Here is a 15810-nt window from a genome sequence, read left to right as displayed (position 1 = left end):
ATCTGAAGTGCACCGTTTAGTTTACGAGCGGTTTCTGAGAAAACCAGAAAATTATAGTTTCTGGACACCAAAACAGAGCAATGGCTTCCAAGACGGCTATACACAGCAAATGGCTGATCTAAGATCCCGATATCGAATAATCTTTAAAATTTTCATGATATATTTATCGGTTTCCGAGATACAGAGGTTTAATTTTACCCTACTTTTACACGTAAAATACGCACGTAAAATCTGATATGAGGCGAAAACCTAGTTTAAAAAATGACATAGCTGGAGAAATATGCTACGAAGTGTTCTCGGAGCGCTATGATACTGAAGCACATGCAAAACTTTTGTTCTCATAAAATCCGGTCTCAGGAGTAAAATTAGTCTTACACATATCAAAATATTACTGAGCCATGAAGTACTTTTCATACCAGTGACATGTCCTGCTGTAGCAGGAAAAAGAAGAGAACCAGCGAAAAAATTCTCCTAATGCGACAGAAAAATGGCTAATATGCTTCTCTTTACTAAGACTCTGTCTGAAAAGTGAGGTACGGATGCATCGTTCCACCTTCCTCAGCATTTTTAAAAAAGTTTCCAAAAATCTTGATCTGCGAATATATTCATATTTTTTATGCTTAGAGAGAAGAAGACAGCGGTAGTGAGAAAGAGTCGCAAAAGTAATAAATAATGGAAGATAGTAGACACAGTTGTGGTATAGGAAGAGCGACGAGCCGGCCGGGGTGGCCGAGCGGTTCTAGGCGCTACAGTCTGGAACCGCGCTACCGCTACGGTCGCAGGTTTGAATCCTGCCTCGGGCATGGATGTGTGTGATGTGCTTAGGTTAGTTAGGTTTAAGTAGTTCTAGGTTCTAGGGGACTGGTGGCCTCAGAAGTTGAGTCCCATAGTGCTCAGAGCCATTTGAAGAGCGAAGAAGACAATGGCAGTGTGAGCGAAGGGGAGGGGCTCACAAGCAACCGAATCACAGCTGAAAGTGACAGAAAAGTGCTAGGAAAAAAGGCGACAGTGACAATGGGAGAAGGATAAATAGAAGGAGAATGTGAAAGTGGGTGAGGACCAGTGATCCTGGGAGACAGTCTGTGACAATGATAGCAAGGAAGAGAGACGTAGTGACAATGAGAAGAGACCACAGCAGTGGGAAGCAATGACTGAGATAGCAGCAGTAAGAGATAACAAGACCGAGACAGTAACATTAAGAGGAGAATTAGTAGGACAGAACAAAGAAGACTGTCGTTGTGAGACGGGGGGCAGTGGCAGAGAGAGACACAAAGAGATAATAACAATGATCTGGGCCGAATGAGTGAGTGAGAAAGGGCAAGTGGGTATGGATTGATATGAGCGACTCACAGCGATGGATTAGTGGGTGTGAGCCAGTTACAGTTAGGGGAGCTTGTGGATGTGAGAGGTGATCTGAATGTTAAAAAGAGCGTGAATTCGTTCGCATGCAAAAATTTTTAGGAAAATTTTTAAAGGTGCCGAGCAAGGCAGAATGAGGGAGCTGGTACCACACTTTTCAGTCAAAGTCTTGTAATAAACAGAGCACATTCGCTTTTTTTAGCTCCGATAGGAGCATTTGCCTCTGGCCGATAAATACATGTCCTGTATGGTTTTCAAGGGAAACTTACGTCATTCATCCTGAAAAATAGGCGCAATCTTAAGTAACGATGATCGTGTTACATAATGATCACACATCATTCTCTCCAAAGTAGATATGTACTGAGTTTGATGAATGCGGTGGTCAGAAGATATGCGAAAATCCAAGCTCGTGGTCACAAAACCGGTCCTGGAAGACACGCGCTGCCTGACCATGGGCTCTGCCGTCTTGCAACAGAGCGTCATCACTGTGGAACAAATCCGGAACAATGAGATGGATCTGATCAGTTAAAATGGTCACATAATCGTTGCCAGTAATGTGACCTTGCAGAGTAACCATGGGGCCGATGGACTACCACGATATGGCTGCCCAAATCGTACCGAACACTGGTCACGTAAACTCGGCCAGAAGTTGGAAACAGTGTGAAACAAGACTCGTCCGACCAAAGGACATTCTTCCATTGCTTCATAGTCCAGGTTTTATGACTTCGGCACCAACGTTTCTCAGTTACGTGCATTTGCGTCACTGACGTGTCGTTTCCGATTTCAAGCTCGTCTAGAAATTTCCAGCTTCTGGAGCTCGCTTCGTGTTGTTTTGGCGCTGACAGTGTTTCCGAGAGCGACATTCGGTTCTGCAGTGACTTTCGCAGCTGCCGTCTTTTTGCTTTTCGTCACAGTCCCCTTCAATGACTGTCCGTTAAGATCATTCAACACACACTTTCATCTGCATTTTGACTTAGATGATGTTGAATCTTCTTTGTGTGAATCTACTGAAATAACTGAGTAGGTGAAACTTCTTAGTGTTTACTTAAACTGCTGAGTGAAACTGCTGCTACTGTCTTGTTACTTATTTTTATCAATTCGACGCTGACCTTCGTAATTTTCCCTGAGAAAGACAACACAACCTATTCATTTATTACCCACAATATACAAGTCAAACGCAATCTGACTGCTCTACAGTGACAACATGACTTCAAATAATTGACACAAAAAATGGCCCTGAATTGGAAAAAATCGTAACAGTAACTCATACTTTTCACAAGTCACCTACCTCAGAGAAAATCTTCAGAACACGAACTACAGCAATTACAGCAAGCAGCAACTACAGCCAGCTAAATAAAAGTATTCTAACTAGTATAGGCTCTAGCTACTAGGAGGCACTTGTTTAGCAAAAGAAAGTTTTTGTTGAAAGGGTAAACAATGTATTTAGCAAAAATGTTCAAATGTGTGTGAAATCTTATAGGACTTAACTGCTAGGGTCATCACTCTCTAAGCTTACACACTACTTGACCTAAATTATCCTAAGGACAAACATACACACCCATGCCCGAGGGAGGACTCGAACCTCCGCCTAGACCAGCCGCACAGTCCATGACTGCAGCGCCCCAGACCGCTCGGCTAATCCCGCGCAGCTGTATTTAGCAGATTTTACCTTATTCATTTGACATTCAATTCCAAAAATTATATAGTCGTCACTAATTCCACTACCCAAACAGCACCAACTACATCCATCCCCATTTCACAATGTATGTGCTACGAACACTTAGTCTCCCCAAAGAACACACGTAACAACTCGTCCACTCGCTAACTGCTAGTCCGTCCAACCACAGAGTCTCTTACTTAGGGCGCAGAACACTGTCAGCGATATTAATTACAGTCTACAGCGCTGCCAACATATAAATAGGCTACTTACAATGTTTTCCCGCTTTGGCTGTATGCGGTATAACTATTCGATACGGTGCCCAATGAAACACCAGTCACTTTGGATCCGTCGATTGCAGAATGTGAATGTAGCGGCCAAGGCAGAAATTCCTCAACTGGCGCGCGGGCGAAGAGCAGTCAGCACGAAGGGCCGAGTTCGTGTATGCCAGAGTTGTAAAACACGCGCTCCGCCTACGCCCCCACCCCCGCGCTGCGCAGAGCCCTCTGTCGGCAGCTACCAGCCTTCGCCCCGCGGTCGCCGTATGAACGTGTGGGTACCAGTTCCGCGTAGTCGTCGGCTGCAGCTGTCGCTGAAATTGTCTGGCGGACGTCGTGGCTGGAATCCTACTTCACGGTTGAACCTGCACATCTGGTACAACGCAGGGTATGACTTGAGACACTCGCAGTATCAGAAACTGCGCTCAGTAGTTCTACACATCTGTTCAGTAGCAGAGTTTCGCCATCTTCTTCGAATTCACCCATTTAACTATCATCTTAAGACTTATTGTCATCATTCATCTTACGGGTTTGATTGTTTGATAAGAGACGTCGGATTTCCTATTCTGGGCAGTCTCTTCACGCCAGAATAGTCATTACACTCTGAGCCGTGTCGGCTCGTTTTCCGAGCTGTTACATCGTTGCTTATTGGCGCGATCCATTTTCTGTCACGTCACCGGGTTGCGCTTCGGTCATCTTGTAGTAGACTCTTTGGTTGGAGGAAGCTGGAGGCAGAGTGTTGACGGACGGTGAGGCAGTGAGAGAGAGAGAGTAGCGGCTGACGAAGGATGAGCGTGCGATTACGAGGCCTGGTCAGAGGTCGTTCGTCCAAGTGTGCTACTTGTATGTGGCTGTGTTGGTGTGGACTGTTGGTCTCTAAGTTATTGGGCCCGGTTGACTACATGGGTTTGCGAGTGACCACCTGTTGATGTGGGTGTTGTGATCACGTTGATTTTCCCTGGTTACAGTCCGTCCTACTTCTGTTTGTGGATTTTGGCACCTAGACTTGCTTCCGTTAGTGTGGTTTGCCCGCTTGTCTCTGTCACTCCGTACTCAAGCTACTAAATTCGCCCTCCCTCTCTCTGTGTGGACTCCCCTTCTGCATAACATATGCTGAAGCGTCAAAGAAACTGGTGTAGGCATGCGTATTCAAATACAGAGATATGAAAACGTTGTCTTATGCAGGCGTTGCCGACCACAGCACCATATTCTGCCTAAGTGTCTGGCGCAGTTGTTAGATTGGTTACTGCCGCTACAATGGCAGGTTATCAACATTTATGTGAATTTGGACGTGGTGGTATAGTCGCCACGTGAAGTAATGGTACATACCATCTCCGAGGTAGCGATGAAACGGGGATTTTCCAGTACGAATATTTCACTAGTGTTCCGTGAATATCAGGAATCCGATAAAACATCAAAACTCCTTCATCGCTGCTGCCGGAAAAAAAAGATCCTGCAAAGACGGGACCAACGACGGCTGACGAGAATTATCCAACGTGACAGAAGTCCTACTGTTCCACAAATTTCTGCAGATTTCAATGCTGGGCCATCAACAAGCATCAGCGCGTGAACCATTCAACGAAACATCATCGATATGGGTTCGTCTACCTTTGATGACTGCACGACGCAAAGCCTTACGCCACGTCTGGGACCGTCAACGGTGACATTGGACTGTTGATGACCGGAAACAAGTTGCCTGGTCAGACGAGTCTCGTTTCAAATTGTATCGAGCGGATGGGACTGTATGGGTATGGAGACAACCTCATTAATCCATGGACCCTGCATGTCAGTCAACCTGGTGGAGGGTCTGTCTGTAATGGTGTGGGGCGCGTGCACTCAGAGTGATGTGGGGCCCCTGGTACGTCTATAAACGACTCTGACAGGTGACACGTACGTAAGCATCCTGTCTGATCACCTGCATCCATTTATGTCCACTGCACATTCCGACGGACTTCGGGAATTCCAGAAGAACAACGCGACATCTCACATGTCCATAATTGCTAGAGAGTGGCTGGTCTCCAGACACGAACATTATTGAGCATGTCTGGGATGCCTAGCAACGTGCTGTTCAGAAGAGATCTCCACCACCTCATTCTCTTACGGATTTATGGAAAGCCCAACAGGATTCATGGTGTTCATTCCCTCCAGGACTACTTATGACATTATTTGTGTACATTGCACGTCATGTCGCGGCACTTCTGCGTGCTTGCCGGAGCCCTACACGATACGAGGCAGGTCTATCAGTTTCTTCGGCTCTTCATTGTATTTGACTGTATTTAAACTGTATTTTCGTTTTATTGAAATTTGTTCAAGTGTTTGATGATTTTGTCCCTATTGCTTGCGTGTGTAATTATTTTGGTAGTAATGTGTTCTGTGGCATGTATTAGTGACCAATGAGATCGAATATCGAGCCTCACCTTTAAGGTGGTAAGTTCCTCCTTGCCCACCTTCCGCACCAATTGTAACATCGGGTATGGTTGTGAAAGGAAAACTCTAGCGGCCCGATGAATGTTGGCTCGTTTATACACTCACGCTGTGAGATCCAGCACCTCTCTTAATAGAAGGAATTCACTTTTTTACCCTTGTATATTTATTACTACTGTGACATCGTGCTTAGGTATTAGCGTTTAAGCAATTCTTCTTACTTTTGAGCTTGCTTAAGTGAATTTGTCTTTTTGGGGGTCTTCTTAACAACTAGCTGTTTAATCACATGAATTCCTGTGTTTGGTCATTACTGTTAAACGATTAACCTCTTAGTCTTTGTTTTAATTATGCAGCCATTGTAACACTTAGATTTTGGTCGGCGTCTGGGGCAGAGTCTGCATTTGCTATTGTTGTGCCTGGAAGTGGGAATTTACTTACTAAATGCTCAGTTTTGCATGAATTACACTGAAGCGCCAAAGACATTGGTATAGTCATGCGTATTCAAATACAGAGATATGTAAGCAGGCAGAATACGACGCTGCGGTCAGCAACGCTTACATAAGACAAGTGTCTGGCGCAGTTGTTAGATCGGTTACTGCTGCTACAATGGCGGGTTATCAAGATTTAAGTGAGTTTGAACGTGGTGTTATAGTTGGCGCACGAGCGATGGTAAACAGCATCTCCGAAACAGCGATGAAGCAGGATTTTGCCGTACGACCATTTCAAGAGTGAACCGTGAATATCAGGAATTCGGTAAAATATCAAATCTACGACATCTCTGCGGCCGGAAAAAGATCCTGCAAGAGCGGGACCAACGACGACTGAAGAGAATCGTTGAGCGTGACTGAAGGGCAACCCTTCCGCAAATTGTTGCAAATGTCAACGCTGGGATGAACTTGCGAACCGTTCAACGAAACATCATCGATATGGGCGTTCGGAACCGAAGGCCCACTCCTCTACCATTGATGAAAGCACGACACAGAGCTTTGCTCCTCACCTGGGCCCGTCAACACCGATGTTGGACTGTTGCCTGGTCGGACGAGTCTCCGTTCAAATTGTATAGAGCGGATGGACGTGTACAGATATGGTGACAATCTCATGAATCCATGGACACTGCATGTGAGCAGGGCACTGTTCAAGCTGGTGGAGTCTCTGTAATGGTGTGGGCATGTGCAGTTGGAGTGATGTCGGACCCCTGATACATCTAGATACAACTCTGACATGTCACACGCACGTACGCATCTTGTCTGATCACTTGCATCCATTCATGTCCATTGTGAACTCCGGCGGAGTTGGGCAATTCCAGCAGGATAATGTGACACCCCACACGTCCAGAATTGCTACAGAGTGGCTCGAGGAACACTCTTCTGAGTTTCAACACGTCCGCTGGCCACCAAATTCCCCGGACATAAACATATTGAGCATATCTGGGGTGCCTTGCAATGTGCTGTTCAGAAGAGATCTCCACCCCCTCTTACGGATTCATGGTGTCAGTTCCCTAACACTTCTTCAAACATTAGTCTTTCCATGCCACTTCATGTTGCGGCACTTCTGCTTGCTCGCAGGAGTCCTACACGATATTATGCACGTGTTCCAGATTCTTTGATTCTTCAGTGTATTCGACTGTATTTAAACTGTATTTTCCTTTCATTGTAATTTGTTCAGCATTTTGATGATCGTGTCCCTATTGCTTTACTGTTAAATTAATTTGGTTGTAATACGTTCTAGGGCATGTATTAATGACCACTAAGGTCGAATATCGAGCCTGACTTTCAAGGTGGCAAGATCCTGCTTGCCCAACTTGTACATGAATTGTAACATCGGGTATGGTCGTGAAAAGCAAATGCCAGCGGGCCTATGAATGTTGGCTCGTTTTCCGTACTCACGATGGAAGCTCCTCGTGAGATCCAGCACTTCTCTTGAAATTTATCATTTTACTGTTGTATATTTATTAGTACTGTGATCTCGTACTTAGATATTAGTGCTTAAGCATTTCTTCTTACTTTTCAGCTTACTTAAGTGCAGGCGTTTAGCTCACGCAGGCTGGCGTGAAGAGGGAAGAACTATACTGACGTGAGGTCTGGAACATGACAAGGAATGAGAATTCAGAAAGCGGACGTAATTAGTTTCATACTTAACTTTAATCCATTGGCTCTGAGCACTATGCGACTTAACTTCTGAGGTCATCAGTCGCTTAGAACTTAGAACTAATCAAACCTAACTAACCTAAGGACCACACACATCCATGCCCGAGGCAGCATTCGAACCTGCGACCGTAGCGGTCGCTCGGCTCCAGACTGTAGCGCCCAGAACCGCACGGCCACTCCGGCCGGCGGTCTGCTTAACAGGTAGCTGTTTAATCAAATTGATTTCTGTGTTTGGTCATTACTGTTAAACGATTAACCTGTTAGTCTTTGTTTTAATGATGCTCTCATAACAGTTAGATTTTGCTCGGCGTCTGGGGCAGAGTTTGCATTTGGTATTCTTGTCTGGCCGTGGGAATTTACTTATTAGATGCTCAGTCTTGCATGAATTATATGCCTGTTTGTTTACCCTCGACTTCCCAAATTGTTCGTAGCGTTGGAACCGTTGGCTCCGGCGTGTTATCCACTACCTGCCGATTCACCGGGGATGGCTAGTCCACGTCGGTTGTGTACGTGTGCGATATGGTGTTCCGCCTCCTGTATTGCGGTAGCCGTTGAGGCGGCGCGGCCTCCTCGCTTACCACGGCCTCTGTCCACAAGTTAAGTTCTTAATTTTATGTCACTCGAACTTACGTTTACATCAAGATGTCCGCTACGCTAAGCTATCCTAGCCAAGCCTTTCCTCCCCCAGCCCAGCCTTGTATTGCTGCTTGATTTGTAGTTCTTTCAATTCTTAAATGCGGATTGCTGTAAATTTTAAAATCCTTATTACCTTCTGTTCCAAGATTGTTACTGCCCAGAGGGTGTTCCAAATCATTAGTGTAATCCTGGACCTGTAAATTTTAAAATATTGTCAAATGGCGAACTTGTAAAATTTTGAATATTGTTACCTTCCTGTCTGAAAAGTTGCTGAACTACTAGCGCCAAAAGCTCCCTCATGTTATTTTAATAGTAACCCTGCACTTGTAAAATTTTTCTAAATAAGGGCCACCTTCCTTGTCTGAAGTTTGCTATTTAAGAGTGGTTTTCAAGTAGTTATGCTAATACTCTTTCTATAATTGTAGTGAAGTCAGATATGCCTGGTTGAAATCCTACGGATGCCTAAAGAGTTCTCGAGCTGTATTTCAATGAATGTTGAACTCGTTATTTTGAAGAGATATTACTTGTCTTATATAAGAAAAAAGTCATTATAAGTTTGGTCCATTTAGTTCGCCATCCTGAAATCAATCTGACAGTTTCTATCGATTTAGATGTTATTGATGTTTTTAAATATACATTGTTAAATAACGGATTCCCAACTATTGTGAAGCAACAAATGGCCTTCCGTAAACGCAGCCTACACCTTCCTCCCAGCCGTTAAGTTGTTGTCACATACTGGGGCGTCGACTGAGATTTCACACTCAACGTTCTCAGTTATTTCTTGGATATATTCAAATCTCTGTCCTCCCCACCAATTTTCGTCGTTTGCGGCTCTCTCTAGGACAGTGAAAATTATTCTTTGCTGTTTTAACACATATCTTCTCCCTTCTTCTAGACCAGGAGTGATCATTTGTTTCACCCACAGCCCACTTTTGCAATTCTGTTGGTAGTAAAATTCTCTAACTATCCACCGCTTCCACAGTAGTGGTGACTTATATAAAGTGTGGAAGTAACTTTACTTTAATAAATTTATAAAGCAGAGACAAAGGAAGCTAAAGCATATAATAAGTTACTTACTAATACTTTTGAGCCGTAGTTGTGTCCAGCTCTTCGAAAAGCGCGCCAGGCGGAGTGCTTTCGCTTCATGTCTAGTGTTTGTGGTGGCGCTTTCGGTTTGGCGCGCTGTTTGGATCGCTACAGCCCTCTGGCGGGAGGTGGAGCAAGTGTACGGTCGCGTGACGATCGAGGATTACGTACTGGGCTGTGACCGAGAGAGGTGGTGGCGCGAAAGGGGCCCTGCTGTTGGGAGTCGTCAACTGCTCGCCACGTGCTTTGGCCGACCTCTTGGCTGTCAGGGGCTAAGTCTGCCTCACCCGCATGTACGTGGCTTATGAAGCTTAGAAGCCGTGGTGCAGGAGATCAGCACGTGGGACCGTACGTCTTCTTATCGGCCGTTGAAACCACTGTCATTTTGGAAGTGCAACGTGTTCCCAGTGCTGTGGTGGAGTGTGAGGAGTACTGTTTTTATGTAATGCAAGTTTTGGGGCTGATTTGCTGTGACCCTGTAGACCACCAATACTATTCCGACTGTTGTGATCTGAGTCCCTTTAGACGTGTCACTCCCTCACTGAGCTAAGGAAATTTTTTTTTGGGAACTGCCTTTAATGTGAAAGTTTGTGTCCTGGCTTATTTACATTTATCTTGTAACAACTGATAGGTGTAATGTAAGTTATTTAATTGTCAAGAGACAACTATTTTAACTTAAGGACAAACTAGCTACTTAAAAGTTTTTTTAAGGAATTGTTCTCTTATATATACAGGGTGTCCCAGCTATCTTGTCCACCCAAAATATCTCTGGAACAATAACAGCTATTGGAAAACGACTTTCACCGGTATCAATGCAGGGCTAGGGCCCATGAATGTACATATTTGGAAACATTCTAAAACGAAAGCATATGTGTTTTTTAACACAAACTTATGTTTTTTTAAATGGACCTCCTATATTTTTTCTTCAGCAATCCATAGCATGAGAAATCACATACACAATGGCGTTGATTGCATTGCAATATTACCATTACATCCCGAGATATTAAGACGCGAAGTTGACGCTTGAAACACCCGACATGCGCTGCTAGCGCACGTCCTGAGGCTCAGGCGTGAACCCCATGCTGCCCGTAATCGCGATGTGATTGACATGCGTAATCACACTTCCATAGTTATCAAGAGGTCCGAAACGAATAATACGGTCTGCTGCCATCCTGCATTAACGTCGTACATTCCAGCAGGTATTTATCCCATAGGCTAGGGGTGATGCGGTTCTGTAACCTATCTGTGTACCGCAACGTTAGTCACAAAGTTAACTTCGCTTATCGTTAATCCGTTACTAAAAAGGTAATGCCGTTCATGGTTAAAACTTTACTTTACTGTAGATCTAGCGCAAGTGACAGTTAATCATTCACTCGTAATAGTAAAATTCATGTTGATGGTTTTAGTGAAACGAGCAAGTGGACTAAAAGTTTCATCGTTGTTTAGGTAAAAATGTTTTGATTTGGGAAGTTCAGGTAGGACATAGATGTTTCTTGACATCACTGGGTAAAATGGACCTTTGTAGAAACTTACACCGTGATACCAGCACTAGATACTAAACACAGCGTTCACATCTCATGCTCAAATTGATGCCCATTGGCTTGCATACATAGGGTCACTCTGCGGATGAAGGATGTCTTACTTCGTGCTACTGTTTCCTCTTTGATGGCTGTACAAGCTTCAATAATGCGTTGCTTCATGTCCTCTGGTGTTGTTGGTTCATGTTGGTAAACAGCATCCTTCACTGCTCCCCAAAGAAAATAATCCAGCGGTGTAAGGTCCAGAGATCGGGCAGGCCACGTAACTGGGCCACCTCGTCCAATCCACCTACCAGGGAACTTACGGTTCAGAAGTCGTCGTGCTCGTATAGCGTTAAGTGCAGGGCATCCGTCATGCTGATACCACATGACCATTCTCCGGTTCAGAGGTACGGTGTCCAAGAGAACAGGAAGATTGTGTCGTATAAATCTGGAGTATTGTCTGCCATTTTGGATGCCATTTATAAAGAAATGTCCGATAATGGTATCTCCAATAATCCCACACCAAACATTAACTTTCCACGGACGTTGATGCTCTACCTGACATTTTGGATTGTCTGCGGACCAATAATGCATATTCCTCATATTGACAATTACTTTGTTGGAGAATGATGCCTCGTCGGTAAAGAGAACATCTGCAAAAAATTTGGATTAGTCAGAAGTTTTTGCTGAGCCCACCGACAAAATGTTACCCTATTGCGGAAGTCATTTCCGTGAAGATCCTGGTGTAAATGAACATGGTAAGGATGAAATTTATGACTTTTAAGAATACGCTGTGCACTTGATTTCGACACACCAATTTCGCATTCAATTTGACGTGTGCTGATTTGAGGATTCACAGCTATGGTAGCGAACACAGCAACTTCAGCACGTTCATCTGTGCGTGTTCCAGGACGATGTCGAGGTCTTGGATTTAAGCTTCCCGTTTCACGTAGACGAGCTGTGAGACGACCAAACATCCGGCGCGAAGGCGATGGCTTGTCAGGGAATCGTCTTCTGTATGGTCGTTCTGCCTGAACAGCATTTCGTCCACCTACAACAGGGTACAGTACAGGTATGTAGAGTAGGGTAGAAAACAGACATATTAACTTAATAATTATAATGTTCGCTAACAGTATTATCAACAAACAAGCAATCTCATAACGTATTTCCCGTCGACGTACATTCTCCATAGATCAGCAGCATTTCTACCGTATCTTCATGTGTGTACACTATACTGTACAGTATAAGTTCCACAACACAACGTTTATTCACAGTGTACTACCTCCGTGCCGTCACTAGATTACTCTGATGCACGACTACACTGGCAAGCGGTGTACTGCACGCCAAAGCAACAACAAATGGGATGCTCGGAGGGTGGTGGAGTACAGGAGTTTGCATGGGTCGCAAATCATAAACAAGGCGAAGTGGTAACTGTGGCAGTAGTGGGAACTACGTTGGACACTTGACTAGGTAGAGCCAGGCCCTGCGCGACAGGCACAATGGGTCATATAATGCATTAGATAAACCTTATTTTGGGTGTGCAGGATAAATAAGACAACCTGACGAGTGTACACCGATCGGTACTGGTTCATATTGTGTACGTAGATACGTAAAACGTGCAAGAGGGAAACCATTATGTGCTTATGAGAGTTGATGGCAGCAGACCGTATTATTCGTTTCGGACCTATTGATAAATATGGCGGTGTGATTACGCATGTCAATAACATCGCGATTATGGGCAGCATGGGATTCACGCCTGAGCCTCAGGACGTGCGCTAGCAGCGCATGTCGGGTGTTTCAAGCGTCAACTTTGCGTCTCAATATCTCGGGATGTAATGGGGATATTGCGATGCAATCAACGCCATTGTGTATGTGCTTTCTCATGCTATGGATTGCTGAAGAAAAAATATAGGAGGTCCATTTAAAAAAATATAAGTTTGTGTTAAAAAACACATATGCTTTCGTTTTAGAATGTTTCCAAATATGTACATTCATGGGTCCTAGCCCTACATTGATACCGGTGAAAGTCGTTTTCCAATAGCTGTTATTGTTCCAGAGATATTTTGGGTGGACAAGATAGCTGGGACACCCTGTATATACAGGGTAAGTCACCTAACATTACCGCTGGATATATTTCGTAAACCACATCAAATACTGACGAATCGATTCCACAGACCGAACGTGAGGAGAGGGGCTAATGTAATTGGTTAATACAATCCATAAAAAAATGCACGGAAGTATGTTTTTTAACACAAACCTACTTTTTTAAAAAATAGAACCCCGTTAGTTTTGTTAGCATATCTGAACATATAAATACGTAATCAGTGCCGTTTGTTGCACTGTAAAATGTTAATTACATCCGGAGATATTGTAACCTAAAGTTGACGCTTGAGTACCACTCCTCCGCTGTTCGATCATGTGTATCGGAAAGCACCGAATTACGTAGGGATCCAAAGGGAACGGTGATGGACCTTAGGCATGTTAACACCTGTTTATTGGTCTTTTCCACTGACGCACATGTACATTACCATGAGGGGTGAGGTACACGTACACACGTGGTTTCCGTTTTCAATTACGGAGTGGAATAGTGTGTCCCGACATGTCAGCCCAATAGATGTTCAATGTGGTGGCCATCATTTGCTGCACACAATTGCAATCTCTGGCGTAATGAATGTCGTACACGCCGCAGTACATCTGGTGTAACGTCGCCGCAGGCTGCCACAATACGTTGTTTCATATCCTCTGGGGTTGTAGGCACATCACTGTACACATTCTCCTTTAAAGTACCCCACAGAAAGCAGTCCAGAGGTGTAAGATCAGGAGCCCGCATCTCGTGGTCGTGCGGTAGCGTTCTCGCTTCCCACGCCCGGGTTCCCGGATTCGATTCCCGGCGGGGTCAGGGATTTTATCTGCCTCGTGATGGCTGGGTGTTGTGTGCTGTCCTTAGGTTAGTTAGGTTTAAGTAGTTCTAAGTTCTAGGGGACTTATGACCACAGCAGTTGAGTCCCATAGTGCTCAGAGCCATTTGAACCATTTGTAAGATCAGGAGAACGGGCTGGCCAATTTATGCGTCCTCCACGTCCTATGAAACGCCCGTCGAACTTCCTGTCAAGGGTCAGCCTAGTGTTAATTGCGGAATGTGCAGGTGCACCATCATGCTGATACCACATACGTCGACGCGTTTCCAGTGGGACATTTTCGAGCAACGTTGGCAGATCATTCTGTAGAAACGCGATGTATGTTGCAGCTGTTTGGGCCCCTGCAATGAAGTGAGGACCAATGAGGTGGTCGCCAATGATTTCGCACCTGTCCGAGCCAGCGAGGATTGTCCACGGACCAGTAATGCATGTTCCGTAGATTCACTGCCCCGTGGTTTGTGAAACCCGCTTTATCGGTAAACAGGTAGAACTGCAACGCTTTCTCTGTTAATGCCCACTTGATGTTTGTCATCACCATGTAATTGCTGATGTAGCGACACATGAAACGGGTGAAAGCGGTGACGATGCAGTATGCGCATGACACTACTTTGACTCAGTCCACCGGCTCTCCCAATGTCCCGTGTACTCATGTGAGGGTTCATGGCAACAGCAGCTAACACAACAACTGCACCCGCTTCTCCTGTGACGGGCCTGTTACGGACCCGTTTGCGTGCTACGACCATACCTGTTGCATACAGTTGGAGGTAGATGTTTTGCAATGTGCGGCACGTTGGATGCTCTCTGTCCGGGTACCGTTCTGCATACACCCTGCAGGCTTCAGCTGAATTTCATCGACACTCGCCATAGATGAGTATCAGCTCCGTCTTTTCAGAGTTCGAATACACCATGGTCACAGTTCCTACAACACTACACTATCACAGACGTCTGCTAACACGGTGTACTGCAGTTGGTCTGCGTGCGGAGACGAATGCAGAATAACAATAGCAGCAAGCACTACATGCGGACACTGCAACAGCTAGACCAAACCACAACAGTGCACTACAGCCACACTCGTAAACACAGTCGTCATCGTAAATATGTCCCTGCAGATGCTGCTCGCCGACTGTGGCCCGTGTTTGTTACAACACGCAACTGAACGTCGGAGGTTTCAAGCGTCAACTTTAGGTTACAATATCTCCGGATGTAATTAACATTTTACAATGCAACAAACGGCACTGATTACGTATTTGTTTATAAGTTCTGATGTGCTAACAAAACTAACGTGGTTCCATTTTAAAAAACGTAGGTTTGTGTTGAAAAACGTACTTCCGTGCATTTTTGTATGGTTTGTATTAAACAATTACACTAGCCCCTCTCCTCACGTTCGGTCTGTGGAATCGGTTCGTCAGTATTTGATGTGGTTTACGAAATATATCCAGCGGTAACGCTAGGTGACTCACCCTGCATATATATATATATATATATATATATATATATATATATATATATATATATATATATATGATAAGTTTAAAATCTTACTATTGGGAAATTATCATACCTTGCAATATCCTTTACATAGAGAAAATTTTCCAGCTATTTAAGAGTTTTTTTTTTTGGGAAGTTGTTAACGTCTTACCTTGCAATCTCCTTTTCATAAGGAAAATTTGTCAGCTATTGGAAATTGTTTTGAATTTTTTTTTTTAAAAAGCTAGACTTAAAAATTTATTATTGAGAAAGTCTTTAAAACAAAAAAAGGTATCTTTAGCAGTTGTGTTATTTCAC

This window comes from Schistocerca cancellata, chromosome 1, assembly GCF_023864275.1.
Source record: "Schistocerca cancellata isolate TAMUIC-IGC-003103 chromosome 1, iqSchCanc2.1, whole genome shotgun sequence".
In the NCBI taxonomy this organism is placed as follows: domain Eukaryota; kingdom Metazoa; phylum Arthropoda; class Insecta; order Orthoptera; family Acrididae; genus Schistocerca; species Schistocerca cancellata.
This window is presented reverse-complemented; position numbering follows the sequence as displayed.